This window comes from Microcebus murinus, chromosome 19, assembly GCF_040939455.1.
Source record: "Microcebus murinus isolate Inina chromosome 19, M.murinus_Inina_mat1.0, whole genome shotgun sequence".
NCBI lineage: Eukaryota > Metazoa > Chordata > Mammalia > Primates > Cheirogaleidae > Microcebus > Microcebus murinus.
Genome location: NC_134122.1, coordinates 21,832,421 through 21,844,518, shown reverse-complemented (window position 1 = coordinate 21,844,518; position 12,098 = coordinate 21,832,421).

The window sequence follows — 12,098 nt, the reverse complement described above, 5'->3', positions numbered from 1 at the left end:
TAGCCAGACGGAACGCAAACGCGTTCCCGCAAGCACGGCAGCCTCTCCTCTTTCCCTGCCAACCTCAGGGGTGGCACTGCGGCTTCCAAAATCTCATTACCGCCACCATGCCTGTCCTCCGCGGCTCCCTCCTCTCCTGCCCTCTCTCTCCCTCTCTCTCCTTTCGGAGGATAAATTTCTGTAGCAGCCAATTACAGCCGTTTGATGTGCGTAATGATGAAGCCGTGGAAATTGGAATTGACACCTCGGAGGATCGCGGAGGGGGAAAGACGCGCCATACATGAATCAGGCATTTTCTTGGAGTTTTCTCCCATCGATGAGGATTTGCTGGGCCGGGGCTCGGGGCTCGCCGAGGGCGGCGGGGGGCGCGGCTGGGCCGGGAGCTCGGCCTGCTCCTAAGCACCGATCAATTACCGCGCAGACAAGCCGGTGTCACATGTGATTCACAATGTCAATTTCATGCTCGTGGTAACCATTTAAGAAAGAGCTGGGCCGGTTTTACATTTGATAAGAAATCAGCAGCGTTTGTGTTTGTAAAAAGACCGATCACAGAGTGTGACAGGTCCCGGAGATTGCCAGGCGGCGTCGACGGCCGTCTGGAGTCTGTCAGGGACCCGCAAGTATTTATTTCAAATGGGTTCCCCCCCGCCGCCCCCCTCGCGCCGGGACGTGAAAATAAACTGTCAGTCTCTATTTACAGCTGTACAAGCTGGAAATACAGAGGATTTTAGGTTAAATTGTCAGTTAACAGAATTCAAAATAGAAAAAAGAAATGGGGCTTGGTGCTTTTATTGCCCGTTTTGATAGGGAGAGTCGCCCACGTCCGGAGCGCGGAAGGCGCGTGGGGGGAGAGGCCAGTGGCTGGGCCCGGGGGCCGAGGAGCCCCGGCTGGAGGACTCCCCGCACTGGCGAGAATCAGGGCACTATTAGGGCTAATTAGACGAGAGACGGCGCTGGCGGCGCTCCCTGCCAATCCGCCCATTTAGTGTCCTCGGGAGCGTGGCTCGGCTAATCTGGCCAGGAGGACATCCTTGGGTGAGCTCGGCTTCTGAGAAGGTGGGAGCTGCCCGGGGCCCCTCCCGCCGGCTCTCCGGACTCGAGGTCTGGACGGGGGCCCTGCCTTGCAGGACTTGGGGCTGTGCCCACGGGACCCATGACGTCTTACCCTCCTTGTCCATGAGCCGGCACCACAATTTGCCACATTTAATTACCGGAGCTGTGTCTGGCCGGGTGTGGGCGTAGATGGCCCCGAGCGACCCTGGCAGCGGGACAAGGAGGCGGATCCTGCTGGCATCTCCAGGGCGACCAGCGGACAAGCTGTCTGGCCTCTCTGGGTTCCAGGAACAGGGGCTCCTTGGCACCGGCCTGGTGGGCAGGGAGCTGCAGCCCCTGAGAGGCTGATGGGGCTCACTGCTCTAGGGCAGAGCTGGGTGAGGATGGAGAGGGAGGAGTTCCCCCATTAGAGGCCTGGAAAGGGGCCTGAATGGGGGAGTCAGTCACACATTCGTATCACTGAGCCTCGATTTTCTCACCTACAAAATGTGGCTAAGAGAGAATCCACCTCACAGGTGGATGTGAGGATCAAATGAGCTACAGGTAGCCCTGCTCTCCCTCCTGGGTACAGGTTGGGCCATGGTGGGCAGGGGCTTGATGCCACCTTTCTGTTCCTGGGATCTAGATGGCACCCGGGCCACGGCAGGTAGCCAGACCCCCGAGAAGCAGGTCTCACTGCACGGATGGCCATGCACAGCCCCCGTCCCAATGGCCACAGCCCTCTCCAGTACCTGGGGATAGGCCACTGGCCAATGAGACACCCACGGAAAGGACTCTGCAGAGACCTGCCACTGCCCAGGAACGTGGCCATGGCCAGACTCTCTGCCCACCACTGCCCAGCAAGCTGGCTCTCCTGCTCAGCCCTGGGGCCACGCTGTGAGACAGAAGCTTCCAGGGGCTTCCTGGGGCCTCTGCCGGCTGGGGTGGGGATGCCCCACACACAGCACCCCACCTGCCTCCTCTGGGCCCCTGTGGTTGGCAGGCACGGCCCCTTATGTCCGAGCAGGGCCCCAGGCCCATCCGTAGGCCTGACTGGCCGGGCGTGCTCTGCTGACTCCGTCTGCTGGGCGGATCCCCCGCACTCCGTTGCCTAGGCCCCAAGGAGGCCAGTCCTGGTGCCGCGGTGGGAGCCGCAGGAGGGTGGGGCCTCCAAGACGGGCACAAAGTCACACCAGATGGGAAGCAGAGCCTGAGCAACACTTCCCAGCCGCTGCGTGGTGTCCGCCGAGGCTGGCTGGGCAGGCGGCCCACCACACTCTGTCCCCGGCGGGGAGGGCCGGCCTGGGCCCCTAGTCTGGACAGACCAACTGCTCCCTCACAAGCATGTGCACAGCCCTTCACAGTTTGCAGGCAGATGTCTTTATTCTACTCACTTCACACAAGATCACCAACGTGTGGCCGGGCGCGGTGGCTCACACCTGTAATCCTAGCACTCTGGGAGGCCGAGGCGGGTGATTACTCAAGGCCAGGAGTTTGAAATCAGCCTGAGCAAGAGCGAGACCCCGTCTCTACTATAAATAGAAAGAAATTAATTGGCCAACTAATATATATAGAAAAAATTAGCCGGGCATGGTGGCTCATGCCTGTAGTCCCAGCTACTCTGGAGGCTGAGGCAGCAGGATTGCTTGAGGCCAGGAGTGTGAGGTTGCTGTGAGTTAGGCTGACGCCACAGCACTCACTCTAGCCTGGGCAACAGAGTGAGACTCTTGTCTCAAAAAAAAAAAAAAAAAGATCATCAACGTGCCTGGATGCTCTGGAAACCCAGGAGGAAACTGAGCCTTGGGGGGTCACGGGGTTGGCTGCGGCTCAGATACCTGACACCCAGGACCCCGCCTCCTTGGCTTCCCCCTACCAAGAATGTCAGGGGTCAGAGCAGCCACCCCTGCCTGGGTGAAGGGTCCTCGCCCACATGCCAAGGCCCAAGCCCGGCCACAGGCCGAATGCAGCCACCTAAGCACTGGGAACTCAGCCATGCTGCTGAGAGGCTGAACTTGCCCTTGTAATTAATTTTACTCATTTTTAAATTTAAATGTAAAAACTGAATTGATGTGAAATGTTTCTCCATGAAGCACAACCTGACGGTGTTGGGAGGAGCCCAATTCCCTGAAACCACCGAGAACTGAGCGTCAGGGTACACACCGGGTCTCAAAGACTCAGCACAAAAAAAGGCAAAATATCTCACGGATGTTTTTATATCGATGACATATAGAGGTGAACATGTCTTGAATGTACGTATCTGGTTAGAGAAAATATACTATTGAAATTCATTTCCCGTCATCCCCGCTACTCGGGACGCTGATTTGAGGCTCGCTTGTGTCCAGGAGTCCAAGACCAGCCCGTCTCAAAAAATTAATTTCACCTGTTTCTTCTGACCATTCGAACATGGCTGCCAGGAAGTTAACACCCCAAGTGCGCCGCGGGTGTTTCCACGGGACGTTGCTGTGATGAACTCTGCAGGCTGCCTTGCCTGAGCCCTGCAAAAGCGCCTAGAACTTAATCCGCGCAAGATGGAATTCTCCCTTTTCACCCTTCCCTAAATGCCCCTCCCAGGCGTCTCCCCTCAACCAATGGCCCCTCGCCCCTCCCTCACCAGCATCACAGCAATGGTTTATAAGCCCCTTGGGTCACACTCCTGTCCAGCACCCTCCTGAGTCTGCGCCCAGCACAGATCCGCGCCTCCCGCACAGCCTTGTGGGCCCTGGCGGCCAGCCCCGTTCACTCCGCTCTCCCCGCTCACTCTGCTCCAGCCACACTGGCCCCTCCCTGGCCCTGAGAGCACCCAGCCCCTTCCTGCCTCAGGGCCTTTGCAAGTGCTGCTTCTGTACTTCCCAGGCCTGGAGGCCGGCTCCTCACCTGCATTCTGTCCCTGCTAGTGCCATCCCCCCGAGCCCCTCCCTGAGCTCTGGGTGCCCCACCTGACCAGTCCCTCTGCCCCACCATATACTGAGTCTCTGTGCATGGCACATCCCAGGAGAGCATCGGCTTCACCCCAGCAGGAACCTTGTGGGTCCTGTTCACCGCTGCTGAGAGACCATAGCCCGGCACTCATGTCCAAAGTAAAAGGAGGCATCACCTGGGGGTGGAGGGAAAGAATTCAGAAGGTGCCAGAGCTCTGGCAGAGATGATGCCAGGCAGAGGTGGGGTCCAAGTTGAGATGGGGCCCCAAAGATGCTGTCACTGTGGCCAGGATGGCGGGGCTGGGAGGGCTGCAGGTGGCTGGAGACCCCCATCTGGAAGGTAAGATGGGCACCCCCAAACAATGCTGCCTCCTGGCCCAGCTTGGAAGTCCCTGTCCTGTCCAGAAAAGCACAGAGGACACTGAGCCCCCCAACCCTGGGCAGAAGGACCCTCTGAGGCCAGGCACTGGTGGAGCTGGACACAGCTCAGCCTTGCACCCCTTGGACCCAGGCCCCTGCTGCTCCCTCTGCAAAGCCCGAGATGCCTGGGGCGGGCGGGGCTGGGGGTCCTCCCTCCCTGGAAAGCTTTGTGGTTTATTGACCACATGCAGCCTATCGATTTGTTAAGAGCTTTTGCACTTCCCTTCGATGGGAAATATTGTGCTCTCACCCGCTAGCTGGAACCTAGGCGAGAAGTTCTTTCCTCAACACCATAAATTTCCATCTGGGCATCTCTGCAAGTGTAAACAAGCACCCCCGCTTGAGTGGGGGCGTGTTAAATGGTCTGATGGCCCCTCTGGGGTGGGCCGGCAAGAAAATCACACCCCCAGACACACCCCACTGCCTGGCCCCAGCCACGCTGGCCACAGCCCACCCTTCCTGCTGCGCCCAAGTCAGACCCTGGAGACCCCAGAGGGGGCTTCACTCACAGTCCATGCCCAGGCCCCTCCCTGGCCCCACAGGCTATGGCCAGGCTGAATCTGGCCAGAGTGCCATGGAGTGCCCTGTGGGTCCCGCCTGTTAGCCAGCCCTGGAACGCACCGCGCCACCCCAGCTCACCTGCCCCAGACACCCCGCCGGCCCCTCCTCCCTGACCCCTGGCTGCAGAGGTGCTCCCCGGGCCTGGCCCCATGTCCTGGCCCTCCACATGCCCTACAGTCTTGTTCTGTGTCCGGGTCTAATGCCTTGTAGGGGGCAGAATCCCTGAGGAGCGGGGACAGAGTACAGTGGTCACTTGGGGCCTGGGAGACAAACCTCAATAGCTTCCAGTCATCAGAAGTCAACTCCGTTGGTTCCCTGCCAGCAAGAAGCCCTGGCAGACCCAGGACCCTCCGGCTCTGCCCTGCACATCCACCCAGAGAAACTGAGGCCTGGGGCAGGGAGGGACCTCATCCCAGGCCCTGGGCCTTAGCCCTGGGACTCTCTGCCCAGACGAGGCTCCTGGTCAGTCCAGGTTAGCTCCAGCAAGGTGGGCGGGCACCTGGGGCCTACAGTCTGTAGCCGCTGAGCAGGGCAGGGCATGGCAGGGCATGAGGCTGTGCCAGGACAGCCCAGGCCTGGTGGACCACGCAGGCCATGCAGGATGCCTGGCCCAACTCCAGCCCTGTCCTGTCTGCTGGTTGAGGCTGAAGAGGTGGGGTCCCCCAGGTCCCCTGCAATCTTCAGAGGCAGAGACAAGGCCAGTGCCACAGGCCCTAGGCTGCCCACGGGGACGTCAGCAGCAGCTCTGAGCTCTGAGGCCAGCCCCAGGCCTTCTCCAAGCCTTGCCCCTGGCCGGCTCAGGCCCACAGAAGCAGCTCCCTGGGGGCACCACCAGACCACCAGCCAGAGGCTGTCTAGAATCCCCAGGCCCCGGGGTGGGAAGGTCCAGCCTCCGCAAAAGGAGCTCCACCCTGCAGCAGAAGGGTCTCCCAGAAGCACCCTCAGCCCTTGTCCTCCCAGCTCTAGACTGTCCCTGGCCCCCACCACATTCAGGACCCCAGGCACTTTGTGACCTGGTTGCCCCTCCACCATCTCCTGCTCCCACTCCGCCCTTCCCTATGTTCCATAATGATATTTCTATATTGATAACTTCAATCCAAAACGGGTGTCGAAACCAAAACTCGTACATGAATACTCATAGCAGCATGGCTCACAATAGCTAACAGGTGGTCACAGCCCAAGCATCCCTCGGCGGGTGACTGTTTAAAGCAGGGTATGGCCACACGACAGAATATTATTTGGCCATGAACAGGGAGGACGCCCGGATGCAGTCTGCACCACGCACGAGCCCTGAGGACATTGCGCTCAGTGAACCCTGTGCCAGACACGGAAGGCAGAGAGTGGAGGACTCGTTTATATGAAATGCCCAGAACAGGCAAGTCCACAGACAGACAGCACAGCGGTCACCAGGGCTGTGTGTGTGGCGGGGGGGTAAGTGACCCCAGTCAGTACAGAGTCTTCTTTTGGAGTAACGAGAATATTCTGGAACCAGAAAGAGGTGGTGATGGCACAATATTGTCAGGGTATTTAATGCCACTGAATTATATAAATAACACTGTAAATTGGTTAAAATGGTGCTTTTATGCCGCGCAACCTTCACCTCAGTTAGAAACAAGTTCAGTGCAGCTGGAGACAGTTCTGCAGTCGGGGTGAGAGTGGGGCCGACCCTGGCGTTTCCGAGTTTGTTCCTGCCTTTCCTACAGCCGCGCCATTCGAGAGAAACACAACATAAGCCTCACGAGTGACTTGTAACTTCCTAGGCGCCACAATAAAAAAGTAAAGAGAGATGGGTGAAAATTAATTTAAATAATATATTTTGATCAATTTAATACACTAAAAATATAATTAATTCAACATATAAGTGATATAAAATTACTATTGAAGCCATTTCCCCGCCTTCCACACTGAGCTGCAGGTCAGCGAATATGTCACCCGCAACGCACGTCCTCGTGCGCTGGCCTCACTTCAGGGGCTCCCTGGCCACAGGCGCTGGGGGCCGCGGTGTTGGGTGGCTCTCGGCCATCCCTGTGGCCCCCTGTGGGTTCTGATGTCGCAGGGCGGGGCTCAGGCCTCCTGGTTTCTGACATGCCCAAGTGTCCCCCAAGGACGTCCCACAGCCCGGCAGGAGGGGATTGTGGAGCACCAGGACTCGAACACAGCACAGGAGTGAGGACAGTCTTGGAGCCTCGAGACGCTGGCGGGTCCAGAGCTCGGGAGAAGGAGGGGTCGAGGTGGCTGACCAGCCCTGGGGCCTGGAGACTTTAGCCCAGGGGGGCGATGGGGCCAGGTCTGCATTCTCACTGTCTGCAACTTTCCGTGTAATTGAGGTGAAATTCACATGCGCTTTTGGCAGGACTCTCACAGGGGACCAGGATCTTCCTCAGACCGTCACGTCAGGGCACCGAGTGCTTGGCCTGGCTGGGCGACGCTTGCTCGGAGCAGCTTGGTTGAGGGGGTGTCCGCCGGTCCCTCCACTGGGCAGTCACCCTCTGCCAAGTGCAACCAACATCTGATGGGGAGACACTTGGAAGCAGGGCGAAACTGGCTCCTCGTCACAATTGCCGCTATTATCAACTTTCACCATCATTCGGCCATTCCCACCACAGCTGACAAATCATGACTTTCAAACTCCATCTCTCTGTCAATGGCTTTCCCTCCTCCCCACAATATTATTAATATTTCCCTAATCACCGTGGACTGGCTATTTCCTCTGCGGGTTTTGCTCCTGTTGTTTATAATACTTTCATGTGCAAACCGTCCCATTCTGACCAGTGGGAGCCCCTCAGGCTGGCCCCCATGTCCTTTGGACACCGTCCCTCCATTCTCAGAGCACGTCCCTACTCCTGGACGAGAGATTCCAGGCTCCTCTCTACCTGCCCCTGCCAGGAATCAGCCTCCACTTCCCGGAGAGATGGCGGTTAGAAGCCAAGATCAGGCACGAGATGTGCTCACTGCAGCTGACACGCTGCCGCCTCCTGCTTGTGATATACACCGTGTGTGCGTGCTGTGCGCACATGTGTTCACATCTGTATTTATTCCCTTATCTACCCACGTAGGACGGCACCATTGCCAACCCACCGCAGAGCTCACTCCGCTCTCCCTGTGCGTTGTGCAGCCCCCTTCGGCAGAGACCGGCTCTGCTCCTCCGGGCTGCCCGTCCTGGCCACATTCGGACTCCTCCTCCTTGCGCCCTGGCTGCTGCCTGGCGTCCTCCTACTAGGGAGGGAGGGACCTGCGTTTGTGTTTGCAAAACTCCCTTAGCAGCTCCGTGAAAAACAGATGAGAGGAGACTCAAGAAGTGAGGGCTCACGGCTGGCGCACGCAAGGATCGTTCATGGCAGACTCACGCGTAGCGGCCCAAACTGGCAGCGGCGAGCGAGTCGGCAGGTCACACGGTGGAGCGCCACGCAGCAGGGAGGGGCTCACCACGGACACACAGCAGGTCCCCACAGACGGTCCATAAGCAAAAAGTCCAGGGGCACAAGAGAACAGGAGCTGTGACCCCCTTATGTGAAATTCAGAAACAGGTGACACAGGTCAGGACAGCAGTCGCCTGCTAGGGTGTCCTGACCTGGAGGGAGCAGAGGGCCCTTCCAGTGCTGGCGTGCTCTGTCCCCAACCCAGGGAGGCTGCCTGGGTGTGTGTGTGAGCAAACCCTAATCGCCACATTCCCTCGACAATTGTGAGACAAGTTGGAAACCAACATCTCCAGGGTCCCTGTCTCCTCTGACATGCCAGCCCCGTCACTACTCCTGCCCTCGGTTTCCCCATCTGTCAAATGGGTGCACACTCCACTTTGGAGCCTGCCCCTCCTCCAGCCCAGAGCCCCTCGACTGCGTCCCCAACCCGGGGTCCCCAGCCCCACCCAGGCCCCTGCCACGGGGACGCTGACCTGCTGGCCGGTCTGATTAGCGCGCCAGGGGCTGTGCTGAGGCAGGTGAGGCGCGGAGCGGGCAGAGGAAGGGTTTATAATGATGATTAGGCCCGAAATTGGCGGAGATTTACAGCGTCGGCCGGGAATGGAGGGAGAGGGGCCGGCGCTGGGAGCGGCCTAATGGATCCGCCAGCTCGTCCGCTGCTCAGCGGGCCGAGGCGGGTCACCCGGCTTTCCGCTGGCAGCACAAAGCACTTCAATTTCGTTAGGAAATGTATCAATTTAACTGACTTGAGCGGCACACTGAAAAACCTAATGAATCTGGACTCAATTTTCCGCCACACTGCTCCTGAGAACTGTCGGAAACAATGTCTGTGGTCGGAGGTGACGGGGTGGCCGCCGATAGGCCGCACGGCACCCCTTCCCTTCCCACCCGCCCGTCCCTTCCCTGTCAGGGTTAGTGGAGAGAGACGGACCTGTCTCCACAACCTGGTGACAGCCCAGCCCGGCGCCACTTCCCTAACAATGATGTCATTATAGGTAAATTGGCCTCCATTTCAGCAGGATGATAGTGCTAATTGAGTGAGAAAATATAATACTGGGAGCTGTTGTCTGCAGCTAAAGGGAGGAGGGGGACAGACTAAATGGCCTACCATTGTTGGTGTCAGGGTAGGCAGATGTTGCTTTCTGCTGATAACTGCACTGACATATCTCCAGCTTGTCACCGCAGCTTCTGCCCGGAGACTCGCGGCTCTGGCGGCAGATGGCTTCGCTGAATGGCCAAGGAGGGTCCCGGCAGCCTGGCAGGGCAGGAGGTGGCCGCCTGGTAAACAGGACGGGCTCCGGTGTCTCCCCAGCCTCTTGGGGGCTGGTTCGCCTGATGCCTGAAGCCCTCACGGTGCCGGGAGAGACTGTCCGAGGCAGAATCAAGGTGGCCGGAGAGTTCTGGAAAGCAGTGTCTGTGGTCGGGGGTGTGGGACCGGGGTTGGGTTAGTTGGAGGTGGGGAGAGCACAGGGCGAGGGACGGGACCTTCCAGCCACATTCGAGGGCGCTAAGCTGCCCCAGCGTTGGGGAAGGAGGGCCAGCCCCTTCCCCCAGCCCCCACGCAGCCAGTCAGGAAAACACTCTGCAGGGATCGGAGCTTACGCTGTGCCCGGCCGGGCGGCAGCAGAGGGAGCCCAGGACCCTGAGACGCCTGGCCCTGGACTCAGCCCCCTCCGGCCAGCCTCCCCAAGGCCGTCCACAGCAGCTGGGTCAGCTCAGCCTCAGGAGCCTCGGTGGCCATGTGGGCTGGGGACCAGGACTCCTCCCCACTGGCCAGCCTGCCGGGAGCCCCCGTCCACTCCCAGGAGGGGTCATCTTGGGCTCAGGTGGGCTGGATGAGCCAGAGGGCTGCTCCCACCTCTGGTGCTTCTGACAAGACTCACGGACGCCAGCTCCGTGCCTGGCTCTGGGGGGCCCACGTATGGGACTCGAAGCCGGCCAGGTGGCCCAGCTCCTCTCAGCAGGTGTGTGTGTGTGGGGGGGGTCCCAAGCAGAGGACGCAGCCTGAGCAAGGGCAAAGACCGGGGCCACGCCTCAGGCATGCAGGGATGCCCTAAATTAACTAGCACCACTTAATGAGCACCTACTGTGTACACGGCACCAAGTGTCTCCCAGGCCCTTTCTCCCAGGCCGTCTGTATTTGCTATCACTCCAGGCCGTGAGGGCCCCGGGGGAGCTCTAGCTGGGGTGAGGGCTTCATTGGAGGGCACCCAGCAGAGGACTAGGAACCCCCGAGCCCAAGGGCTAAGGTCTCTGGTGGCCGCTTCCCTGCCTCAGTTGCTTACCTGCAGGATGGGCAAAGCCAGCAGGGCCGGACACGCTGCCCAAGGCAGGGCTGTGCGACCAGGATTGGGCCTCCAGGGAGCATTTCCACATCTTCCCAGCCCCAGGCCGTTTTCCCAAGGCCTCAGACAAGCTGGCTGCAATCCTTCTAGAACATTCTAGGCTTGTTCCCAGCTCCAGATGGTTCCTAAATGTGATAGAGATTTGCTCCTTTCTGCTCTTCTGTATTCTCTGGATCTTTCCCAGCGGGCATTTCATAATCGGAAGGTTTGGTTGGCAGCTGGCAGGCAGGTCAGGACATCAGGTCGTGCCTGGCTCCGCTGGGCTGAAGCCCCGCCCTCAGCCCTGCAGGTCACACGCCAACCCGACCCAGGGCTGGGGGCTGAGAACACCCCCAGGCCATGTAGGGAGGGGCTGGACCCCAGGCTGCCCCGTTGAAGGCCACCTCACAGCCCACCCCCTCCACCCTCTCTGAATTAAGCCCTCAGCCCTGGGCTGGTGCCTGAACCACTCTGAACCTCAGTTTCTTCCTCCGCACACTGGGGGCAGCCCAAGGGCCTAGTATCTAAGGACAGCGGAGAAAGTGAATCGTGGCCCATACAGTCCTCAGGAGGGGTCCACGCTGCTCCCTGGGGCCTGTCTGTGTCCTCCCTCTGCTCCCAACACAATGAGCTGGGCTGGGGAGGAGGCTCCAGTTTCTGACAGGGTGGCTTCAGGGACGTGTGCGGCAGGGAGGACTGGCTACCTCCATGTCCAAGAGAATCTCTGGGGCCAGGGCTGGCAGCCCCTGAGGAAGGGGCCCCTGGCCACAGTGCCAGGCTCCCAGCAGGGAGCGACACACTCTGGCCGAGGCACCCTGACCAGCAGGGGACAGGGTCCACTCGGCCTTGAGCTCTGGACAGGGCAGGCCACCTGTCCCCAGCCTCTGTTCCTCCCCCATGAAGAGGTGACAGTGACCACACCAACCTCCTCCCAGGGGCCAGGCAGGTGGCAGCGTCCAGGACATGTGAGCAAGTTGGTGGGGCTGCGGAGTGCCCAGGAGGACCCCTGGAAAGGAGCGCCCAGGAGGCCCCCTGGAAAGGAGTGCCCAGGAGGACCCCTGGAAAGGAGCGCCCAGCCCGCCCCACGGTCAGCGTGGGGGAGGAGGAGACAGTGAGGCAGGGACCTGGCTTGGGGACTCCGTGGGGAGCAGCCTTGGGGCCTGAGCTCTGCGGTTTGGGTGCTGCCCTGCGGGGGTGGCTGGGGCAGGTTTCAGCCCAAGGAGAGGGGCCAGACTCAGACAGGCTGAGGGACAAGGGGCTGCTGGGGTCTGGGCAGGGCTGGGTGCTCTGAGGAACGAGGCACCCCAGGACCCTTCCCAGCTCACCCCGACAGTGGGGGGTGCCCAGCCCGCCCAGCACTTGGAGTCATCAAGAATGATTCAATTGACAGGTTTGTGTGCTGTTTGTTAATTTACTCAGATTCA